Source organism: Ambystoma mexicanum, chromosome 7q, assembly GCF_040938575.1.
Source record: "Ambystoma mexicanum isolate Mex_15411 chromosome 7q, UKY_AmexF1_1, whole genome shotgun sequence".
Classification (NCBI taxonomy): Eukaryota; Metazoa; Chordata; class Amphibia; order Caudata; family Ambystomatidae; genus Ambystoma; species Ambystoma mexicanum.
This window is the reverse complement of record NC_090941.1, coordinates 785,583,325-785,604,736: the sequence shown is the minus strand read 5'-3', so window position 1 is coordinate 785,604,736 and position 21,412 is coordinate 785,583,325.

The following is a 21,412-nucleotide window of genomic DNA, read 5'->3' as shown; positions in this document are numbered from 1 at the left end:
TTGAACTTCATCCTCGCAGCCACTGGGAGCCATTGCAGAGATTTCAGTCCTGGATAGATCCCTGGACTTGAGGCCAAAGACAAGTCTTGCAGTCCTGTTCTGGATGAGTTGCAGAGGGCGTGGTGTAGAAGCAGACAGATTAAGAAAGAGGCAGTAGTGCAGCCTAGAGAGAACAAGAGCTCTGGAGACAGTGAACTTCTGGGGGAAGGAGAGGAAAGGAAGAATACCTCTGAGGAGGTGCAGCTGGTAGTGTGACTTCTTAGAGATGTTAGAGATGTGAAGAGAGAAGGAGAGTGTGGAGTCGAAGATGCCCCAGAGGTTTTTAGCCTCACAGGTGGGAGCAGAAAGAGGGCCAAGAGAGGCTGGCCAGAGAGCGAAAGGAAAGGAGGGAGCAGGTGTGCCGATGAGGAGAATCTCTGTCTTACTGGCATTAAGGCAAAGATCATAGGCGGCACACCACACCGGGATAGCGGACAGACAGTCAGAGATGAGAGAGGGAGAAGAGGTGGCGGAAGGGAACCTGAAATTATTGTCATCCGCATAGCACTGAAAGTTGGGGCAGAGAGCGGTAATGCGGTGGGCAAGAAGTGCCAGGTATTAATTGAACAGCCAGGGAGAGAGGTTAGGCCCCTGGGGAACACCACAGGTAGAGATAGAGAAGAGCAAGGATCCAAGTTGGACCTGGGAGGGTCCATCGGAGAGGAAAGAGGTCAGCCAAGCCAGGGCCTGATCGGTGATACACAGGTTATCACGGAGACGGTTGAGCAGGATGGCATGGTTGACCATGTCAAAGGCAGAAGATAGATCCAGTCATGCCTGCAAGGGCATGGAAGGCAATTGTAGTGGCATTGACCTGGTCAGCAGTCCTGGGTAGGATGATGTGGTCTCCAACGGGACGCAGGAGTGCATTGATGACCTGAAACAGGACACGTGAAAAACCGGGTTGCAATATCCCATGCAGTTCACCCACAGTGTGTTGGTATGTGCCCGTGGCTATGAAGTGTAGCACAGACACTACCTTGAGCAAGTGGGGGTTATGGCTGTACGGATATGGATCAGGCTGACCAAGTCGTCATGGATCAGGTTCACTATGGAAGTTATGGTGTCCTTGTCTAGACGGTACAGGGTGTGGATCTTGCTTTGGCTCAGGTTGAAAGGTGTGGCCCGTATGCATGGAATTGGTGGCTGCTTCAGCTTCCTGCAGCGTATTTTATTCACTTCACGGGGGGTGATTCCAAGGAGAGCAGCCCAACAGGTGCCACCAACGGATTGTGGGTGCTGCAGTCCAGTGGTAGGTGCACAAAACACAAGAATTCCCAACAAGTAAATCTGGAGAAAAGCGCTTGGGTTCTACTAGGGACTCTGTTTTTGTTATAAACTCCTTCTCCATTTGGCACAGGTTTGAAAAGTCTGCATGCGGAATTTCATTTGGATCTCCCTGGTCTTGGTAAACTAATAAGCCCAATTTATGCGGTTCTTGCAGGTTCTCAATGTTCTCAAAAGCAAAGAAAGTAGTTATCTTTGCATACAACGCTGTCACAGTTCCTGCGATTGGTGTCCTGGGCCCTTATGCATCCTCTGGGCCCTGACCTCCCACAGCAATCTGCCAAGCTCCTGTCTCTCCACAGCACTTGCATCCGCACACAAGGTTCACACTCCTGCGGCCCCAGTCCGTGTAGCACTCAACATGCCTAGCACTTCATTGGTGGCTCACCCATGAGCTCGGACTCCCCAGCACTTACCCCCTCTTCCCTCTTCCTTGCTGCACTTGCACATTCTGAATACTCACAAGGCATAGTAGGTTTGTTCTTTGTCCCTCCCCCTGCTCTTGAATACTGTGTTTTTTATTGTATTTCCCACCCTTGCTCCCTCCCTGCCCTGTGGGCGCTTTGAAACAGTATTTTGTTATTGTATAAACACCTAACAGTCAAAATATAAATAAATACGTCACTGTCTCTTAGCACGGGTAAGACAAGCCTGTTTGGCTGCCATGGCGTTACTCAGTAATTTGGGAGTCGATACTGTGAGGGGTGTGGAAAACTTGGTCTTCCCCCCATTCCCAGGGGATTTTCTTTACAGGTGACCAGAGAAGGGCCATCACTGTTGGATCCCGACCCTGGGGGTGGACGAGCGAGGGAGGATCACCTGGGAGAAGGGTCCTTTGGGATTGGGGAGGGATTCCCCGAGGGCGAGACATTGTGCCCCCTTTTTTCCAATGGCCCCCTAACTGACATTCCCTGCTATTAAATGACCACAGACTTTTCCCTTTGACAAAACTCCCCGCTCTGCTAGAACACAGCGAAAACCAACAGAGGCACTTTTTAATTTTTATCCATGTTCCATTAAGAAGGACAGGCAAGGTCAGGCACTGAATACAGAACAAGCACACTTGGGGACTGCTAGCATACCACAGGTGTATAAAAGGAGTGAGCCAAAGAAACAGAATGAGTGAGCTCGGGCCCGAGGTACAGGAGTCTGAGTAAGAGAGCACAGGCAAACTGGGATGCCCAGAGAACCCGAGACCTGCTGAGAGAGAACTGAGGGCCGATACGCTGGGAGCCTATGGTGTAAAAGGGCTAACTAAAGCGTGGCGAGGGAGCCGGGTCTTCAAGGAGCCAGGAGGGGGTTGAGTGCAACGCTCTTCTCCAGAGTGAAGTCTTTGATGGGTGTTCGTTATCCTGGGCCAGCTAGGCCGTCTGGGCCTGAGGAATACTGGGCGTTGCCAAAAGCCTCTGATATCCCAATACACCAACCTGTTGTGAACTATAAAAGTCTTGTGAATTAATGAGAAGTAGCAGACTTCCTGAGGAGAGGTGACACAGAGGAATTGTTGCCTAAATGAACTTTGAAATTGTGCGACCAGAACTGTTTTAACTTTGTAAAAGGAACTTTATGCAGTGCTTTTGAAAGTCAAGGAGCTCATGCTGAATCCCAAGTGGCTTAAGACCTGGGGAAGGGAGCTGTGGACCAGCTCCAATACTATCCTGACCTTTATTTTGAAGCACTCTTTTTATTTAGTCCAATCCCATGCACATTATTGTATTAGCGTCTGGGGGCAAGCATAGGTTTAACCCAGACACTCTTTGTTTTGACTAATATGACTGACTTTGGACTTATACTTTAGTTGATGGTCGAGACTGCTCCCATTATAGACGGAGGGCTAGTAAGCAGTCTCCAAACCCCTTCCTTTACAAAATAAATGTTTTCATAGACTTGAATCTTTGTGTCTGTGTTTCTCTCATGATACCATGCCTGTCTCACAGAGGTCAGAAATTAAAACCAGGCATGTTTCTTTTTTAAAACAATTTTAATAAATGTTTCCAAACAAAATAACATACAGACTTAATTAATAGCTTCCGATGATATGTCACATTGTTCTCTGTTCAACCACCCCACACCCTTCTTCCCTCCCCTCCGCCTATTACACTTGCAATGTCTGTCAAGGTATATAGTTGCTTGCTTGAACTTCTCTCCATATCTCTATTCCCCCCTTTGTGTGTTGGTGCGGGTGTCTGATTGTCTTCCTGTGCAGAGTGCATCAGTTCCTTTCTCATATGTTTCCAGGCTGTTAAGTTCCTGTTCTGCTCTTCCTGACCCTGACGTGGAAACCTCTTGCCACACCGTTGTTTCTGCCAGTGACCATTTCAGGAGGTCCCTCAACCACAAACTTATGACTGTGCCGCTGTGTGCTTTCCACCCCATTGCAATCCTATGCTTCGCCAAAATGTACGCTAGATCTCTCAATTTGCTGACGTGTCTTGCCTGCTTTGGTCTCTGAAACATACCCAGCAGGCACGTCCCTGGGGAAACCAAGTCTGACGATAGGCCAATCCTGGTTAAGGTCTGGGCCACTTCATCCCAAAATCAGCATATTTCCTCGCAGGCCCAGAACATATGTACCAGATCTGCGTTGATCATGTCACATTTTGGACAAGTTTGTTCTGTTGTCTTACTACATTTTTCAATTTTCTTCGGAGTTAAATATGCTCTGTGTGCAACATATAATTGGATCAAATGTAGTTTCACATTTCTGGATACTTTCTTATGATACCTCATGGTTCTACTCCAGGCTGCGTCTGACAATGGCTCTTGCAAGTCTGCCTCCCAGCCCTGCCTAATCTGTATCGAAACCATACACAAAGTTGTCATGTTTTTGGTTAAAGACTTGTATTTAAAGGAACATGGGTTGGGAAAATGCCTCTCTGGCCCTATTCTAAAGAGGAGTTTCCCTACCTAAAGACCAGAAACTGTCTGTGTCAGGGTGTCAGAAACTAAAAAGCTGTCCTTGTTCCCAAAACGTCATATCCTGACTCTCACACTATAAACAAAATAACAAAGTGAGAAAGGAAATGTCTTCAACCTGATATTGGCAAAAAGAGTTCATGAATGAAAATTAAAATAGCGCCAGCAAAAATGTTCTCCAAGGTGAAAAGAACTTTGATCCAGAAGGTGGTTTCCTTCCCCATGATTCTTAAATGGGATGGCAATGTCACTTTACTGACAGTTCCTTTGTGTATTTCCTTGATTAACAATACTCCTGTTGGGCAGCAAGTTCTGTAACCGACTTTATTTAAAACAAGTTTATGATTTGTCTAACAAACACTGCCCTTCTTTAGCATTTCTTGTAGATTTGCAAATCACCTGGTATACTCCCCTGCCAGGACTCTTTATGCACTTCCAACTGTCTGGTATACTCCCCTGCCAGGACTTCTCTTGTGTTTCAATTGCCTGGTATCCTTCCCTTGCCAGGATTTCTAAAGTGTTCAAGTACCTAGTATCCTTTTCTTTCCAGAACCTCTTATGGGATCTAGTGATTATTGCAGCGTGACAAATTTCAAATCCAAAAATTCTGAATTTGAAAACTGCATGTTGCAATGATCACATAGATCGCCCTTGCCAGCATCCCCTCTACCCACCACTCCTAAGCCCCTATGTAAGGTTGGAATCACTTACCTTTTTTACTTACCTGCGTCCGTTTCTTCCCTCTGCGTGAGTTCCGCCTCCCCATTGTGGGGCGGAACTTCTGCTGCAGGGTTTTACTTGTTTTTTCTTCCTTGTTAGGGAAGCGGGGGGCACCCCTGCAATTCCCTGTCCCCTTGTTCGGTATTATGGGAATTTGTTATTTTTCCCATGCCAAATGTGCCTTAACCACACATTCAGCATTTTCTTTCGGTATTTTTTGCCAAAATGCTTCTTATGTGTTTTTACAGTTCCTCGGTATCACCAAAACTGCATACATCGTTCTTGGCTCGGTATATCTGTCTCCTTAGGGTTTGGATCTGTACTTTGCCTTTTCTGCTTTCAAACAATCTTCTTGTGGTTTCTGTATTGGCAATCTCATAACATTCAAATTGTCGTTGGTGAGGTCGCCGGAATGCCCCAAGGTCCACACTTGCTTTGGGCTGACTCACCGGTTCTCTACGGCATCTCTGGTCTTGTTCACGCTTCTGCTGGTTCTCTGCAGCGTCTCCGGTCTTATTAGATTTTTCTGCGGCGTGGCTCCCCCACTTGCTTCCGACTCTGTGCTGTGCGGACATCCTTCCGGCTTCCTTCACGGCTCCACTGTCAGACACCTGCTTCTCTTCAGGTCCCAGTAAGGGGCATGCTGCCTCTTTGAGCTGCCAAGCACCCAGGAACTCTCTTGCGTCTCCACGGCACATCCTGCTCGTGAACTGCGTTCCTCCTTCTGTCACACCAGTTCGTGTCTCCAGCATTCACAAGCCTCTGCGGAAGGTCTCACGCCTTCTCGTGAACTGCCACACACCATTGTGCAGTTGCCATCTTTATATGTCACACACAGGTGTTTCGTTAAACTAGTATGTCCATTGAGCTTCAGGCTCCTGTTACCTTGTACCAACTCCTTCATCATCCTCGTCTCAGTACTTAGGTGATTATGGGAGTTGAAAAGAGCGGACGGGGGAGTGAGGCCACAACCGTGCTCCAGGGCACAGATATTTCCTCCTCAGACGAGGAGGACCTGGTGTCCGTTCACACGGTCCCGAAGGACACGGGGAACAACGACGACGGGAACGCAGAGGAGGAGGACGACAGGAATGCCGCTGACGACGTAGCCGTTGGGCCCAGCAAGCCTACACGCCGACAACTCAGAGGGGAGTGTCGCTGGACATCCTTTCAACTCTCCACACCCTGGATGAGGGCCTTGGGCTGATGAGAAACCCAGCCTCAGCCTCGGCGAAGAGAGATAGGCTGGAGAAGTACCGGGTGCCCGAGTCCACACCCAAGTGCCTACGGTCGGAGCCCTCCCTGGACTCAGTAGTCTCGGTGGCAGATAGGAAGAAGTCTTCTAATCCCTCATCTTCAGCCTCTGTTCCCCTGGACAGCGAGGGGAAGAAGTTGGACGACACTCGTAGGAAAGTGATCAACTTGGCAGTGACGACAATCAAGGCAGCAAATGCTCTTGCGATGCTGACCAGATACGACAGGGAGCTGTGGTATAAGATGGCTCCGCTGCAGGAATTTCTACCTGACAAGCGGGTTGAGGTGCTTGAGATCCTCCTGGAAGGCGAGGTGGCATCGGACCATGCTATCACTGTGGCCCTGGACATCGCGGACACAGGGTTCCGACAGATGGGGTACGGTGTCTGCCTCCGTCGTCGTGGCTGATTGAAGGCCACCAACTGATGTCAAAAAGCCCAGACAAGGGTGCTGGACATGCCCTTCAACGAGGACAACCTCTTTGGTAAATCCGTTGACGAATTGTTGCAAGTCATTAAGACTGATACGGAGACGGCCCATGCCCTGGGCACTCTTCAGCAGCATCATCCATCCTTTTGTGCCTCCGGCGGAAAATCAGGCAGATCGTCGAAGGGGTTCGGTGGAGGGTCCTCCTCATACCGTCAACTCTCCCGGTCCATGACCCAAGAGGCCTACAGGGCCTGCTCCGAGGCTTTCGGTGGAGGTGGCTGACGTCGTCGCACCCAAGGCGGCACGCAGGCGCTGAAGGAAGATTGAACCGGCCAGGACATCGGGCCTCCACCCATGCACACCGGTGGGAGGCCTGCTGGCGGGCTTCGTTAGCGAGTAGGAAAAGATCTCCACCGACCGATGGGTGCTGGACGCTCCCGCCCACGGACACACTCTAGAGTTCCAGCAGAAGTGTCCGCGGATACCACTGGTGGCCCGGCAGGAGCAGCACATCCCTCTGCTCCTGCGGGAAGTACGGGCCACATTAAAAGAGGGGTCAATAGAGCTGGTTCCAATGTGACTTCGGGCTCCGGAGTCTACTGCAGATACTTCTTGGTGAAGAAGAAGACTGGGGGCTGGAAGCCCATTCTAGACCTGCGGCACCTTAACAAATACCTCAAGTCCCAAAAATTCCGGATGGTCACGTTGCAGCAGGTGCTCGGCCAACTGGAGGAAGGGGACTTCTTGTCGTCACTGGATCTGGAGGATGCATACTTCCACATCCCCATCCACGAGAAGCATCGGAAGTTCCTGTGCTTCATAGTACAGGGAAGGCACTACCACTTCAAGGCCCTTCCCTTCTGACTGAATTCAGTGCCCAGGATGTTCACAAAGTGCCTGGTGCCAGTGGCGGCCCATCTGCTCCTACAAGGGATACATGTGTACACGTACCTTGATGACTGGCTCATCCGCGCCAAGTCCAGGGAAGTAGCAGTTGAACACACGCAGAGGACCGTCCAACTGCTGACAGATCTGGGGTTCTCCGTCAACTATCCAAAATCCTGCTCGATACCATCATAGAACGTGCTATTTCTGGGGGCCAGGCACAACTTGGTCTCCTGCCTGACTGCCCCCTCTGCAAGGTGCAATGGCTGTTGACACTGAAGACTGCCACAGTGCGGACCATCAAGTCAGATGGGGCCTGCTTGTATTCAGTGTTCTACAAATAAAACTATAAAAATTCTCTTTGGGTATCGACCTCCTGGCCCAGCACAGGCTTTCCTAGAGAAATTAGAATTATTTCTGGCAGACATAGGGAATAAGCACGACGAGCTGTTATGTTTGAGGGACTTCAATATATGGGCTGAGAAGTTGACATCTGGGCATGGGAGAGAATTAAGGTAGACCCTGGAAGCCCATGCTTTGGAACTTCTAGCATCATTCCCCTCACATTGCCAGGGCCATTGTCTTGATGACCTGCTATATCGAGGGAAGATAATTTGTTATGTTGAGACAATCCCAATATCATGGACGGACCACTATGCCAGAGTATTTGAACTGAGAGCGCATAAGAAAACTCTGGAAGTGCACATGGAACATTGGATGTGGCAGTTCCGCAAGTCAAAAGATTTATTGAAAATCTCAGGGCAAACTCTGAAACATGCTTTGGCACAGATTGAAGAGGCTCTTCCATGTGAGGAGTTCTTCAACAAAGGCTTGGAAATCATGGCTATGTAATGAACAAGCCCCTCTCCAACAAAACAAAGCCAGGAAGCCCAGTAACCCCTGTTTTTTGCAGATTTGGCCAAGAAAAGGAGACAGGTGAGATTGTTAGAGAAAAAATGGAGAAGACATTGTACAGAGAGCATGTTAGAACAGGTCAAGAGTGCCCGAAGAGAATATGGAAAAGCCATTTTTTAAGCCAAAGCTAAATTTATAACAGGGAAAATGTACAAAGTCATGAACAGGCCACAGGAATTGTATGCTGCTATTTCCCAGTTAGCAAATTCTGGGTGTGCGTCAGCAGCACCTGAATCATCACAAGCACAGGCGGTTGCTTTTAATAATTACTTTATAAATAAAATAGAGCTAATACAAGGAAAGATTATGGAAATTAAACCATTACATACCCAAGAGGATCTGGAAGTAACAGAGGAGATTAACCCAGAATGCATATCTCATGATGAAGACACTGGGGCGGATCAGAAGCTATTTATGTTTAAGGTATCTGAGGAAAGGGTCTGCACCTTGCTCTCTGCGTTGAAGGCTACTAATGATGTACTCCATCTTCAGTAGCTAAACGAAAAGCTCCAGATATTACCCCATTTATCACAAAATGTGTTAACAAATCTCTTACATCAGGGGTAGTACTGATGATTCTGAAGAAATCTGTGGTCACGCCAGTGCTAAGAAAAACTAATTTAGCCCCTAAGAATTTCCAGAATTACAGGCCAGTGGCAGGATTGTCATGGCCATCGAAAATTCTGGAAAAAATTGTGACAGCTCAGCTGCAGGATCATGTGGATCAGGAGAATCTGCTGGATCCACTGCAATCCGGCTTCCGACCAGGTTTTGGGACGGAGACGGCGTTGCTGATGGTCTGGGAGATGGTGGATCAGGGGGGCGTGTCCCTGTTGATCATGTTGGACCTGTCCGCTGCCTTTGATACAGTGGACCGTGGGACCCTGCTGAAACGTCTGAGAGAATTGGGTGGGGTAGGGAAACAAACTCTTCAATGGTTTGAATCTTTTCTCTCTAGAAGAGAACAAAGAGTTCGACTTGGAGATTTCTTGTCAGATTCAGTATTACAAAGCTGTGGAGTCCCGCAGGGATCGTCCCTCTCCCCACTGCTTTTTTAATTTATGTGTTAAACTACTCATGGACATACTGAGGAAGCACGGCATACAGTTTCACTCGTACGCAGATGACACTCAGGTGTTCTTGAGGATACAGAATCTAGAGGAGACGTACGAAATAGTTGAACGGTGCCTACAAGAAATACAGGCTTGGATGTGTGCGAACCAGCTACTGCTGAATGCCAGCAAAACAGAAGTGACTCTATTTGCTTCAAAGCACCATCTGCAGAGGGAGCATTTACACTCCCCATGTTTCCTGTGGACACAGCTGAATTTCTCCAAGAAAATAAAAAATGTAGGCTGTGTCTGGGAGGATAACATGGGAAGTGGAGCTTAGGTTAGTGCGAAGGTGCAAGCAGCATTCCACTCACTACGCCTATTGAAACATATCCTACCATTCATTGCGAATGAGGACAGAGTGGTAGTCATTGGCACTCTGGTCAACTCGAGGCTAGACTATAGAAATGTATTGCTGTCGGGTATACCAGCCTATCAGCTGCGAAGACTGCAGGTGGCCCAAAATGCAGCGGTTAGGCTGGCGTATAGGTAAAAAATTAGCTCCAACCTCTAATTTAAGAAGAGCCCTACATTAGCTGGAAGTAAAGGAGAGAATTGAGTTTGAGGTACTCTGCTTGGTTTATAGGTGTGTTAACAAGACAAGACCAAGATAAGCGCTTTGGATTGAAGCGCTATATAAATCTAAATAAATACAAATACAAATATCTATCAGATAAAATAGGGAGGCATGTTCCTACCGACAATTGCGCTCAGCAGATCAAAATCTGCTTCATATACCCCGCACCAGGTATATGAGCAAAGGGGACTGCAGATTCTGCGTCTACGGCCCAAGAGCATGGAATAAACTACCCAGAGAAATCTGTGAGATTAAAACCTTTCCGGCATTCCGGAAGGCCGTGAAGACCTATCTGTTTTGTTAGAACTCTCCTTGACCTTAGCTGGTAAATTTCAATCTCATATGATTAAGTGGATTAAGACATGGGGGTCATTACAAGGTTAGAGTTAACCATGCCGCAAATAGTGGCATGGCTACCCCCATACCGGGTACCGGGTCCAGGTTCCTTGAATGAGGAATTACCGGGCCATTCCAACCTTGGAGGACCCGTTAATTCCTCATTCAAGGAACCCGGACCCGGTACATCCCCATTCCCATTAGAGCCCCCATAGGGCTCAATGGGAATGGGGAGGGAGCTAACAACGGGCCCGTTAATAACGAGCCCGTTGTTAGTACCCTGGTCTGCTAGCAGGACCCGCTAAGGGCGTCTGGTTTTACCAGGCGCCCTTAGCGGGTCCCGCAAGCAGACTCGTAATGGGGCAGTAAGGGGTTGACGGCTCCGGCACCTTTACCGGCGCCGTTAACCCCTTACTGCCAACCTTGTAATGACCCCCATAGTCTAGTGGCAATTGATATATCTGCGCCCAATTACAATTGAATTTGTCTGGTGCGCGTTATAAATGTTAAAAAAAAGAAAAGTTGCTGCTCAGCATGAGCTCGTTGTGTATTTACCTGATCCGACTCTGCAGGTTGCGGGTTTGACCCCTTCAGGAATTCCTGGACGCTTGGTGGATCCAGGTGTCCGGAAGCTTTGCAGACAAGATTGTTCTCGACGAGGAGTTCCGTCGAGCGATAAGGTGGTGGGGCGTGCGCTCCAGCCTCTCCGGGGGCACGGATTTTCAGAGCCCCCCATACCAAGACACAGTCACCACAGATGCTTCCCTGGAGGGCTGGGGAGCCCACACCGGACGTCTCCATGCCAGAGGCTTGTGGCTACCGTAGGAGAGGGATCTCCACATCAATGTCCTGGAGCTGCGGGCAGTGTTCTGGGTCCTCAAGTCGTTCCTTCTGTCACTCAAGGGCAAGGTGGTAAGGGTCTTCACGGACAATACCACAACGATGTTCTACATCAGGAATCAAGGAGGTACCAGATACCCAGCGCTCTCCAGAGAGGCGCAGAACTTGTGGCACTGGGCCGTCACCCAAGAGATGTTCCTCATTCCTTTTCAACCGGCTGGAGTCAAGAACACCATCGCCGACTCCCTCAGCAGGGAGCTCCGCTCTTGCCACGAGTGGGAACTTCGACATGATCAAGTCAACAGCCTCTTCCTCAAATGAGGCAGACCCCAGATCGATCTGTTTGCGACAGCGATGAATTCCAAATGCCAGAGATTTGCCAGAAGTTTACAGCAGCCGAGGAGCATGGGGGACGTGTTTTCCTTTCCGTGGGAAGGCCTGTTCTGCTGGCGTTCCCCACCCTGTTGCCTCTCCTGCTGCGAGTCATCAATCAACTCAAACGGTGGCGATGCAAGATGATCCTCGTCACCCCGGAGTGGCAGAGTCAGATTTGGTACGTGGATCTTCTCAGCCTGTCAGTGTTGCCCCCAGTCAAGCTGCCGGTGGTTGTGGATCTGCTCGCCAGAGAAGGAAGCACAATCCTACATCACAACCCAGGATTGTTGAACCTGAAGGCTTGGCTCCTGCAGCCTTAGAGTTTGGAGGGTACGAGCTGCTGGCAGACTGCAGGGAGGTCCTTACCTGGGCCAGAGCGTTGTCGACTCTTCGGTGCTAAGGGCGCAAGTGCAAACGTTTTGCAACATGTTGCTGGACGCAGAAGATTGACCCTCTGAGTATCTCGGCTCTGCAGATTCTTCCGTACTTGTTGTCCTTGGTCAAGGAGGGGCAGGTGCATGCCTCTATCAAGGTGCATCTGGCGGCTATTTCCCACTACACCAGGTCTCCACGACGGTCTTCTCTTTGGTCCCACCGTCTAGTCAAGGAGTTCCTCAAAGGATTGTTTCGATCATTACCGCCGGTGAAGGCCCCTACCCCGGCGTGTAAACTCAACGTGGTGCTGACGAGCTCATGGGGGCTCCCTTTCAGCATATGCATCAGGCCCCTCTTAAGTGCCTTTCGTGGAAGACAGCTTTTCTCGTGGCCATCACCTCTGCCAGGAGGGTAGGTGATATCCAGGTCCTTTCCTGCGAACAGCCTTATCTGACTTTTCACAACACAACGGTGGTGCTGCGGATGCACCCCTCCTTCATGCCAAAGGTTCTGTCGGAATTCCACCTCAACAAGCCTTTGGTGTTGCCTGTGTTTTTTCCAAAACCTTTGTCGCCAGCTGAAAGGACTTTGCACTCGCTGGATGTGGCTTGTGCGCTGAGGTTCTATGTGGCACGCACAAAGAGTTTCCGGAAGACATCTCAACTATTCGTGAACTTTGGTGCTGTGAACCATGGGAAGGCCTTGTCCAAGGCTTCCATCTCCAGGTGGCTCTCCGGCTGCATAACACACTGTCACCGGCTGGTAAACCAACTGTTGCCCGGCCGTCAGAGAGCCCATTCTACCAGAGCGAACTCTGCGACGACGGCGTTCCTGTCTGGTGTGCCCCTGCTGGACATCTGAAGGGCTGCTACATGGAGGTCCACGCACACCTTCACAAGAGTCTACTGCGTCCACAGGGATTCCAGAGATGAGTCCAGGGTTTGCCAAGAAGTGCTACGCAACCAGTTTGCTTGAAGGTGAACCTGTTCCGGAGGGAAGAGTATTTCCTTCTGTTGAGCCTTGCCACCTCCTGTGGTTGTGTAATGTTGTACTGCTATGTATCTTTATTCATGAGCATGTGAATCCATGCCAGACCCCATGCTGTAGAAGGAACAAGTTACTTACCTGCAACTATTGTTCTCCAGCATGGGTCTGGCATGGATTCACATGCAACCCCTCCCTCCTGCCCGTCTTCCCCTCTGCGACTCTTCTTGGTCATACTGCCACTTTACGGGCTACCAAATCTGAAGATGGCTGCCAGAGCAGGGGCTTAGGGAGAAGGGCAGTCATTGGCTGGGGGCAGATTGACCCAGAGCTAAGTGATTGGTTTATCGGAGAAAGACAGTTTGTAAGTGAAAGTGAAACTGTTTTTTCTTTTTGATTCCTGGCCTGACGACAGGGAATATTCATGAGCATGTGAATCCATGCCAGACCCATTCTGGAGAACAATAGTTACAGGTAAGTAAAATGTTCCTTCTGATTCCGTTTATATCAGAGGTACTCATTGCTACCCATGTACTCTAAGATCATGCAGCGGTTGAGTGTACACTTTCAGTTAATAGGTTGTCCCCAGTTAGCAGGCCCCCATGGAAGCTGCACGACCCGGCCCTCTCAGATTTGGTGTTGAAGGGACTCCATAACTAAGGCAATAACTGATTTCTTTAGAGAAAACAGCACTGATACCGTTCCGACTGCCACGGTATGAGACCCTATGAAGGCAGTGATTAGATGGGAACTGATTGCTCACACGACTGCTTGCACTTACAGGAATAGAACCCTAAGGTAGGCACTTTAGGGGGAGATGCACGCTTCAGAAATGCTTCATAAGCATTTCAATTCTGTCATTGCCAGGAAGGGCCTACGGGTAGCGCGAAATAAACTAGAAGCACACTTAGCAGGACGTACGACCCAAGCGATTATTCGTGCTAAGCAATCTTATTATGCCATGGGTAATATGGTGAATACATTTCTGGTTCATAAATTGAAGGCCATACATACAAGAAATACTATAGCAGTGCTGGTAGACTCAGACATAAATATTCAGTATAGGGAATCAGCAAAAAGGGAGGTTTCTGACCAATATTTTCCCACAGAATCTGCAGCAGGGCCCCCCCCTCTCTGCGACTTACGCCCGACTACCAAATCACGCTCTTGCATACTGGTCAGGAGACCTTAGACACTCCTGTAACCACGGAAGAGGTTGCAATAGCAATAGTTTCTAATAAACACAGGACCCCTAGTCTGAATGGTTTCTCACCATTGTTTTATACGATTTTTCAACCACAACTACTCAAACCTTTGACTAACTTATTCAACTTGTTCCCGGATTTAGGGAGGGTTACTCCTTTGATGGAGTCAACTACAATTTTAATACTTAAGCTGTGGAATCCCACACAGGACTGTCACCCATACAGGCCAATTTCTTTGAACCTGGATGCCAAGTTGTACTCTAAGGTGTTGGCCTCGATGTTGGAGACGGTTCTACCCCAACTGATGAATCTGGATCAGGCTGGGTTTATTCCACAGCGAAGCACACAAGACAACATCAGATGAGTCTTGGATATCCTTGACCTAGCCAGGAAGGGATAGTCTTGCTATGGGAGTACTCACACTGGATGCTACTAAAGCTTTCGACAGAGTGCACTGGCCCTACCTTTGTGAGGTTCTGCTTGCTTTTGGATTTGGCCCGTTGTTCCAGTGTATGATATTGGCTAACTACCATTGACCTTTTACTCGAACAAGGGTTAATTGCCGTCCCTATCGCTCATGGAACTAAGCAGGGTTGTCCACTGTCTCCTTTGATTTTTGCTCTCGTAATGGAGCCATTTGCGCAATGGATCAGAGACAACTCGGAGATCACAGGGACTGAGGTAGCTTGGGTGCAACACAAAATGCCTCTTTATGCCAAGGATGTCCTGCTCATGTTAACTAATATACCAACCTCCCTTGAGGCTGTCATGTTTGAATTAAGAGGATTTGAAGTGGCTTCTCTGTTAATTACCAGGAATCCTTGCCATAAGTGTGCAATTGCCCAAGGAAGTCATTGCCGCTGCGAGATCCACCTGCCGAATTCCGTGGGCATTTGACACTATTGAGTACCTGGGGGTGAAGATTCCTGTTTCCCCACAGGATGTTCATTGGGTCAACTTCCCAGGGTTGCTTAAGGATCTTGCCGAAGATCTTAAACGTTGGAGTAAGCAGGAAATATCACTGATGGGACGAATCGCTGCAGTAAAAATGAATCTTTTACCCAGATTCTTGTATCTTTGTCAAGCTTGGCTAGTTAAGATACCCAACCTTGAAGTATGTATGCTGCAGCGTAGGGTCCTACAATTTATCTGGGTGGGCAAAAAGCCTAGATTTCCAAAAGCTGAGGTTTTAAGCGATGCCCAGTGGGGAGGAATGGCGGCTCTGGACCTTCTCAGGTATTATGTGGCTGCTCGGGTTACGTACATTTTGTCTTAGAGGTCCCCTCACAGATGGGTAGCTCTTGAGCAAGCCAACTCTTCCTGCCGGTTATCTTTCTTACCCTTTATCGACCATACTAAGCTCCCCGATCTGACACACACTTGAGCTCGACAAAGGTCTTGCTGTATTACTGGCGCATGGCTTTTATGAAGAAGGGGGTGAATCCGGGTTTCGGACCGTTCTCTCCAGTCTTTGGTAATGCAGAATTCTCCCCAAAATTCTTGGGGAATAGTTTTTCAAATTGGCATAATGGGGGTCTGCATAGCTTGCATTAGCTGTACCAGGAGGGTTCTCCTCTCTCGTGTCTGAATGTAAGGCTCAATTCTCACTAGCGAACGAAGGCGAACGATTTAGATATGGTCATATTCGGCACTGGATTTCACAACTGTGAGGAGCCAGGTGACCCGCGAGGTGAGAGTATTGGAATGTACCCAACAGGATGGTGCAGATGGGGGTAGAATCTTGTGCTTTTATAAAATTTTGGGAGGCAACTTACTAACCACCAGATCACTCCTACATTGCCATTTGGAAAGCGGATGTGGGACACCCTGTAGAGAATTTATGGGAAGAGAACTGGGCTAGAAACCACGCCTCCTCTAGATGTGTAACCAATAGAGAATGTATGCATAAACTTTGCTACAGATGGTACCGGCCTCTGCTAACTTTACATAAAATGAATGCTGCTTTGAATTCGGCTTGCTGGAGCGGGTGCAGCCTCGGGAAGCTACTTTCATTTGTGGTGGTCCTGCCAGGTGATCCACACTTTTTGGGTTGCTGTACTGTCTCACATTAAGGAGATAACTGCAGTGGACTTACCCCTGCTCCACTAGTCAGCCTATCTGGTTGCTCAGTGGAAGATTTGTACCCTAAATTGGGTTGCAGAGCACAATTGGCGACACAACTATTTTTAGCAACTAGAATATCAATAGCATGATATTGGAAGGCTCCTATGAGGCCAGTATTGGCACAATGGTGGATTAAGGTATGGGACATCTTGGTTGACGAAAAAGTTACAGCATGTGTAAAACAATGCGCTGCCTGGGTATCTCGATTTCTGGCTCCCATTTGTTAACTATTAACAGAATTTTCCCTCCCTAACTTTTAAACCGTCTCTACTTTCAAACTATTCCCTGATGTGATGTCCTTGGTGTGGTACTTTGTTATTTTAACATGGTTATGCATTATCGCATTAGGGCCTTGGTGGGATGGCTTGTTGGACCCGGGAATATTGTGCATTATGCATTCAGTCATATTTTACTGTCAATGTATGTCTCGCATCCTTGTTTAAATAAAAGGTTTTGGAAAAAAGTTATAGAATTTTGCTTTTATACTTAACAGATACTTCATTGTTCTGATATTGTGAAATGTGTAGGCTTAATTGAGCTGCAACAAGAATGCTGTGTGACTTAAATAGTTTATATTTGTGTATGATTTTGTATTATCTGGGGAGATGGTTTATATTTATGGGTGTATTGTTTGTCTAATTGTGCATAGGAGACTTTTAAATATTCATGTTCGTGTGCAAGGTTGCTGGAAACCAAAGCACAAATGAAAAAAAAAAAGAATGCTAATCCATGCAATGGGAGAAATTGTTAACCCTGAAGTGCAGGCCCGTTTCTTGGCCTGGGCGAGGCAGGCAGCTGCCCGGGGTGCAATCACCAGGGGGGTACACAATTACCCCGCTCCCTGGAGCCTCTGGAGGGCATGACATTTCCCAGTTTGTGGGGCGGCGCATTGCCGTGGGGAAAGTTCTGCGGGTCAGGTGCTGGCGCTGCCGCTTCCGACTGTAATGTCACGGAGTACGCAAGTACTATGTGACATTACAGAAGTCAGAGGCTCCCTCTGACCACTTTTGCGCCACTTGGGGTGGGGGCATAAGCACAACAATTAAAACACTTCAGGTCCCCCTGCAGCTAAAACCAGCCCCTCCCATCACAATGCAGGCAGGAAACTGCTAATGGTGGGCCATTAGTTACTGAATGGTTTTGTGCTGACATTGTGATGGGAGGGGAGGTGGTGTGGGGCGCGGGCGTGCACTGTAGGCAGCTTCATTATGCTGTAATGAGTTACTTCATTATGCTGATAATAGTTTTGATCAGTGTTGTTGAGTAAATATTCTTTAAGCCATGACCCGGTTTATTTATTTATTTATGCAATGTTTGTCGGGTACATGGACACAGATAATTTATTTATTTATGCATGCAATGTTTGTCGGATACCTGTAACCGACAAACATTGCATAAATAAATAAATATATAGGTGTCCGACAAACATTGCATGAATAAATAAATAATCCGGGTCCATGTATCCTTATAACAAGTCAACAGTCAGACTTTACTGTATCAAAGCATACACTTGATTCCCATTCAAAGAATTTTAAAGTGATTGTTTATTGTGTTCGGGTGTCTCCTTGTCATTGCCCTTTTGGCTTAGGTTGCCTCCGAACCCCCTTCAGGATCTTGTGTTCTTTGTTGATTGTATATACTGCATCCTATGCCATATTCATGGTCACTTGATGTGCCCAGTCCTCATTATCTCGAGCCTAAGTGGGTCTGGGGCATACAAATGTCTTGGGCACCAATGAAAAAGTGGCCCACAATTGCAAATGGCAATTCATTCCTTGTGTAACGGACTGTTTGACTTTGGGTAGGAGTCCCTTAATGGTGTAGTTTGGGAGTGGCACGGGGTGCAGTGGGGTTGGCAAGTGGGGTACGGTGGGGTTGGCGCGTGGGGTGCGGTGGGGTTGGCGCGTGGGGTGCGGTGGTAGTGGTGCGCTGGATGCGGTGGGAGTGGCATGCAGGATGGGATGTGGGGGGGCAGATTCCTAGTGTTTCGCCCTGGGCACCAAATGGATTAGGAACTGCCCTGCTGAGGTGTGTTATAATTGTTATCAAACAGGCAACATAACTGTGGAAACCATGATGACCATTCTCTGTGATAAAGAGAGTGGAATTAACATGCAAGGAGGATTAATGACAACTGGGAGTCTGGCATCCATCCCTCCACAAGACTGCACTTATTTACAGGCACGCCTGATCCAGAAAGGCGTGAAACCATTGTTCTCTAAACACTCCTTTTGCTTGGTATAATATTTCTTCACATGTATTAATGTTTTGGCGATAAAACAGTGATAAAACACACAGAAGTTATTAAATAGTTAAGTTGGCATTCATCACACAATGTTGTCCATGCTCGAAGCCCCCTAAACAGACCACCTTGAGTTAAGCATTTCCATAAAACATTCAGGGGCTTCGTTTCAGCAATATGGTGATTAGCGCTCTCTTAATATGCTTTCTTCCGCATTGATGTGTCTACGTACATGGGGGAGTAAACAATTTTAAGTTGGTGTCATGAAACAGAAAAGTCAAAATGTTTTAATTTATGTGATTTTTATCATTTTTTGATCCCACCAATTAAACCACTGTACAGGACTTTTGTAATCCTCGTAGCCTTTCAAATATTGTGCTTTCATTATGGGTTGGTGCAGAAGGATCCCTCCTTTGTTCCTGCTCAGTACCGTGTGTGCTTTGAGCTCCTATATTCTCATCACAGCCCGCAGTGTAGAGCTCGGTTTTACTCCATGCAACTAAATCTTCAAACCCCCTCTTTCCCAGTCTCTATTTCCTCTTTCCACGGCCGCTAGAAAAGAAGAAAATACAAGAACTGCGTAAATGATGGACACGGGCACTCTAGGACAGGGGTAGAGCTACGAGGATCACTGGCCAATCCCTGAACAGAGCTGCTGGAGGGCGGGCTATCATGGTATATTTTAATTCCACGCTGTATCTATGGCTGTAGGCATCAAGTGGGCGTGACTCTGAAGATTGCCGAACACTGCCTCCCTCAATCTACCATGGCCTGCCTTACCTTATTTGTTCCCACAATGCACCTTGTCCCCGGGCGCTCCTGTCCCCTCCTCTCCTTTGTCTGAACATCCGGGTTAGACACACAGAGCGGCTCCGGACAACATCATCATGCGAACAGAGTCAGGCTGCAGATGAGAACAGTGGGCGGACTTAGGCAGGGCGGAGCGGTGACTGGGTGGAGGGTGGTGGGCTCGAGGAGGTGGAGTGGACTCTCAAGGCCGGGGCTGGGGGTGAATGTGCTCAAAGGAGGAGGTAAGGATGGGTAAGGAAAAAGGAAAGAAAAAGGAGGTGGAGGACGATGACTATAAAATCTACATCTGTGGAAGGAGGGAAGGGGGAGAGTGTGGGACAGGATCGCAGATCCCCGAGGGATGATGAAGGGGGGCTGGCCCGGAACAACACTGGGTCGGTAATCCAGGAAAAGTGCATTTTGGAAGGGCTGGGGGCTTTAGGGAACAGTGGATCTGGGCAAGAGCAGATGCAGTGTGACAGTGTGTGGAAGGTGGTGTTGAAGCCTGAGAGTCGAGAGAAGACGTTTCTGGGGGTGAATCTGTTGGAAATTGCTAGATGGGTGGAGACTGCTGTGGGGGTTGTTACTCGGGTGTTAGTGGTGGCTGGGGGCCGGTTGTTGGTGGAGGGGACGGATGCTGGTAGCAAGGCTAAGATTCTGGAGGTGCGTTGTCTGGGTAGGCATGCGGTGCGAGTGATTGATCAAAGTGGTGTGTCGTGTAAGGGGGTGCTGTATGGACTGCCAGTGTCTGTGAATATGTCTGAGGTGGAAAAGGAATTGGCGGATGTGGGGGTGGTGGAAGCATGGAGGTTGGGGAGGAGAGATGCACATGGGGATGTGGTGTCTACGACTGTGGCAGTGAGGTTTGCGAGGACGGAGTGTCCGGAAGTGGTGGAGTTGGAATATCAGAGGTTCCGTGTGAAAGTTTATGTAGCATTGCCCTTGAGATGTTATAAATGTCAACAGTTTGGACATGTGGCGAGAGTATGCAGGAATGAGAGACACTGTGGGAGGTGTGGTGGAGATCATGATATTAAGGAATGCAAGTTGGAGACCCCAGAGAAATGTGTGAATTGTGGGGGGGGGGCATTCTACCACGTATAGGGGGTGTGAGAGCCACAGGGTGGTGAGAGAGGTAGTGCAGGTGAGGGCGGCGGAAGGTTTGTCTTATGCGGAGGCTGTAGCAAAGGTGAAACCGGCACGGGTAGTGAGTGAGGTGAGTGCGAAAGAGCCGGTGGTGGATGAGGCTGTGGGAAGGAAGAAAGTGGTGGGTGAGGTAAAAGGTGTAGAAATGGTGATTGTCCCGAAAACTGAGTTTATGTGCTTCATAGTGAGTGTGCTGGAGCTGGTCCAGGGGAATGTGTCTATCAGTGTGTCGGAACTTACGAAAGGAGTGGTGGAAGCGGGGAGGAGGTTTTTGAGTGTTGTGGATGTGGTGGAACAGGATGTGTTTAGGATGGTTGCTAAAGTGCAGAAGCTGAGTGTGGTGCCGGCATGAGGATTTTGCAGTGGAACGTGAGGAGTTTGTTGAGGAATGGACAGGAGTTGAAAGCGGTTTTGTGTGGGGAATTGAATGTTGACGTGGTTTGTATTCAGGAGACGTGGTTAAGGGGTGATCTGAGGTTTGTGATTCCGGGTTTTGAGTTGTTTCGTAAAGATAGGATGGAGGGGAGAGGAGGGGGTGTGGCTCTAGCAGTTCGAAAGGGGTTGGTTGCAAGGGAGATTGTGGTGGATGGAGCAGTAGAGGCGATAGGGGCGAGGATTCGGGTAGGAGGATCGGAAGTATTGGTGCTAAATTATTATAATCCGTGTGAGGTGGTGGAAGTGGGTGTGCTGTCTGGAGTGATAAGTGGACATGTGGGACCTTGTGTTTTTTTATTTTAACAGTGCCAACACGTTGTGGGGTAGTGATCGGACAGATATGAATGGGGAACTGTTGGAGGACATGGCGGATGAATTGAGTCTGGTATTGCTGAATGATGGTTCGGGTACGCGGTTGGATGTGAGG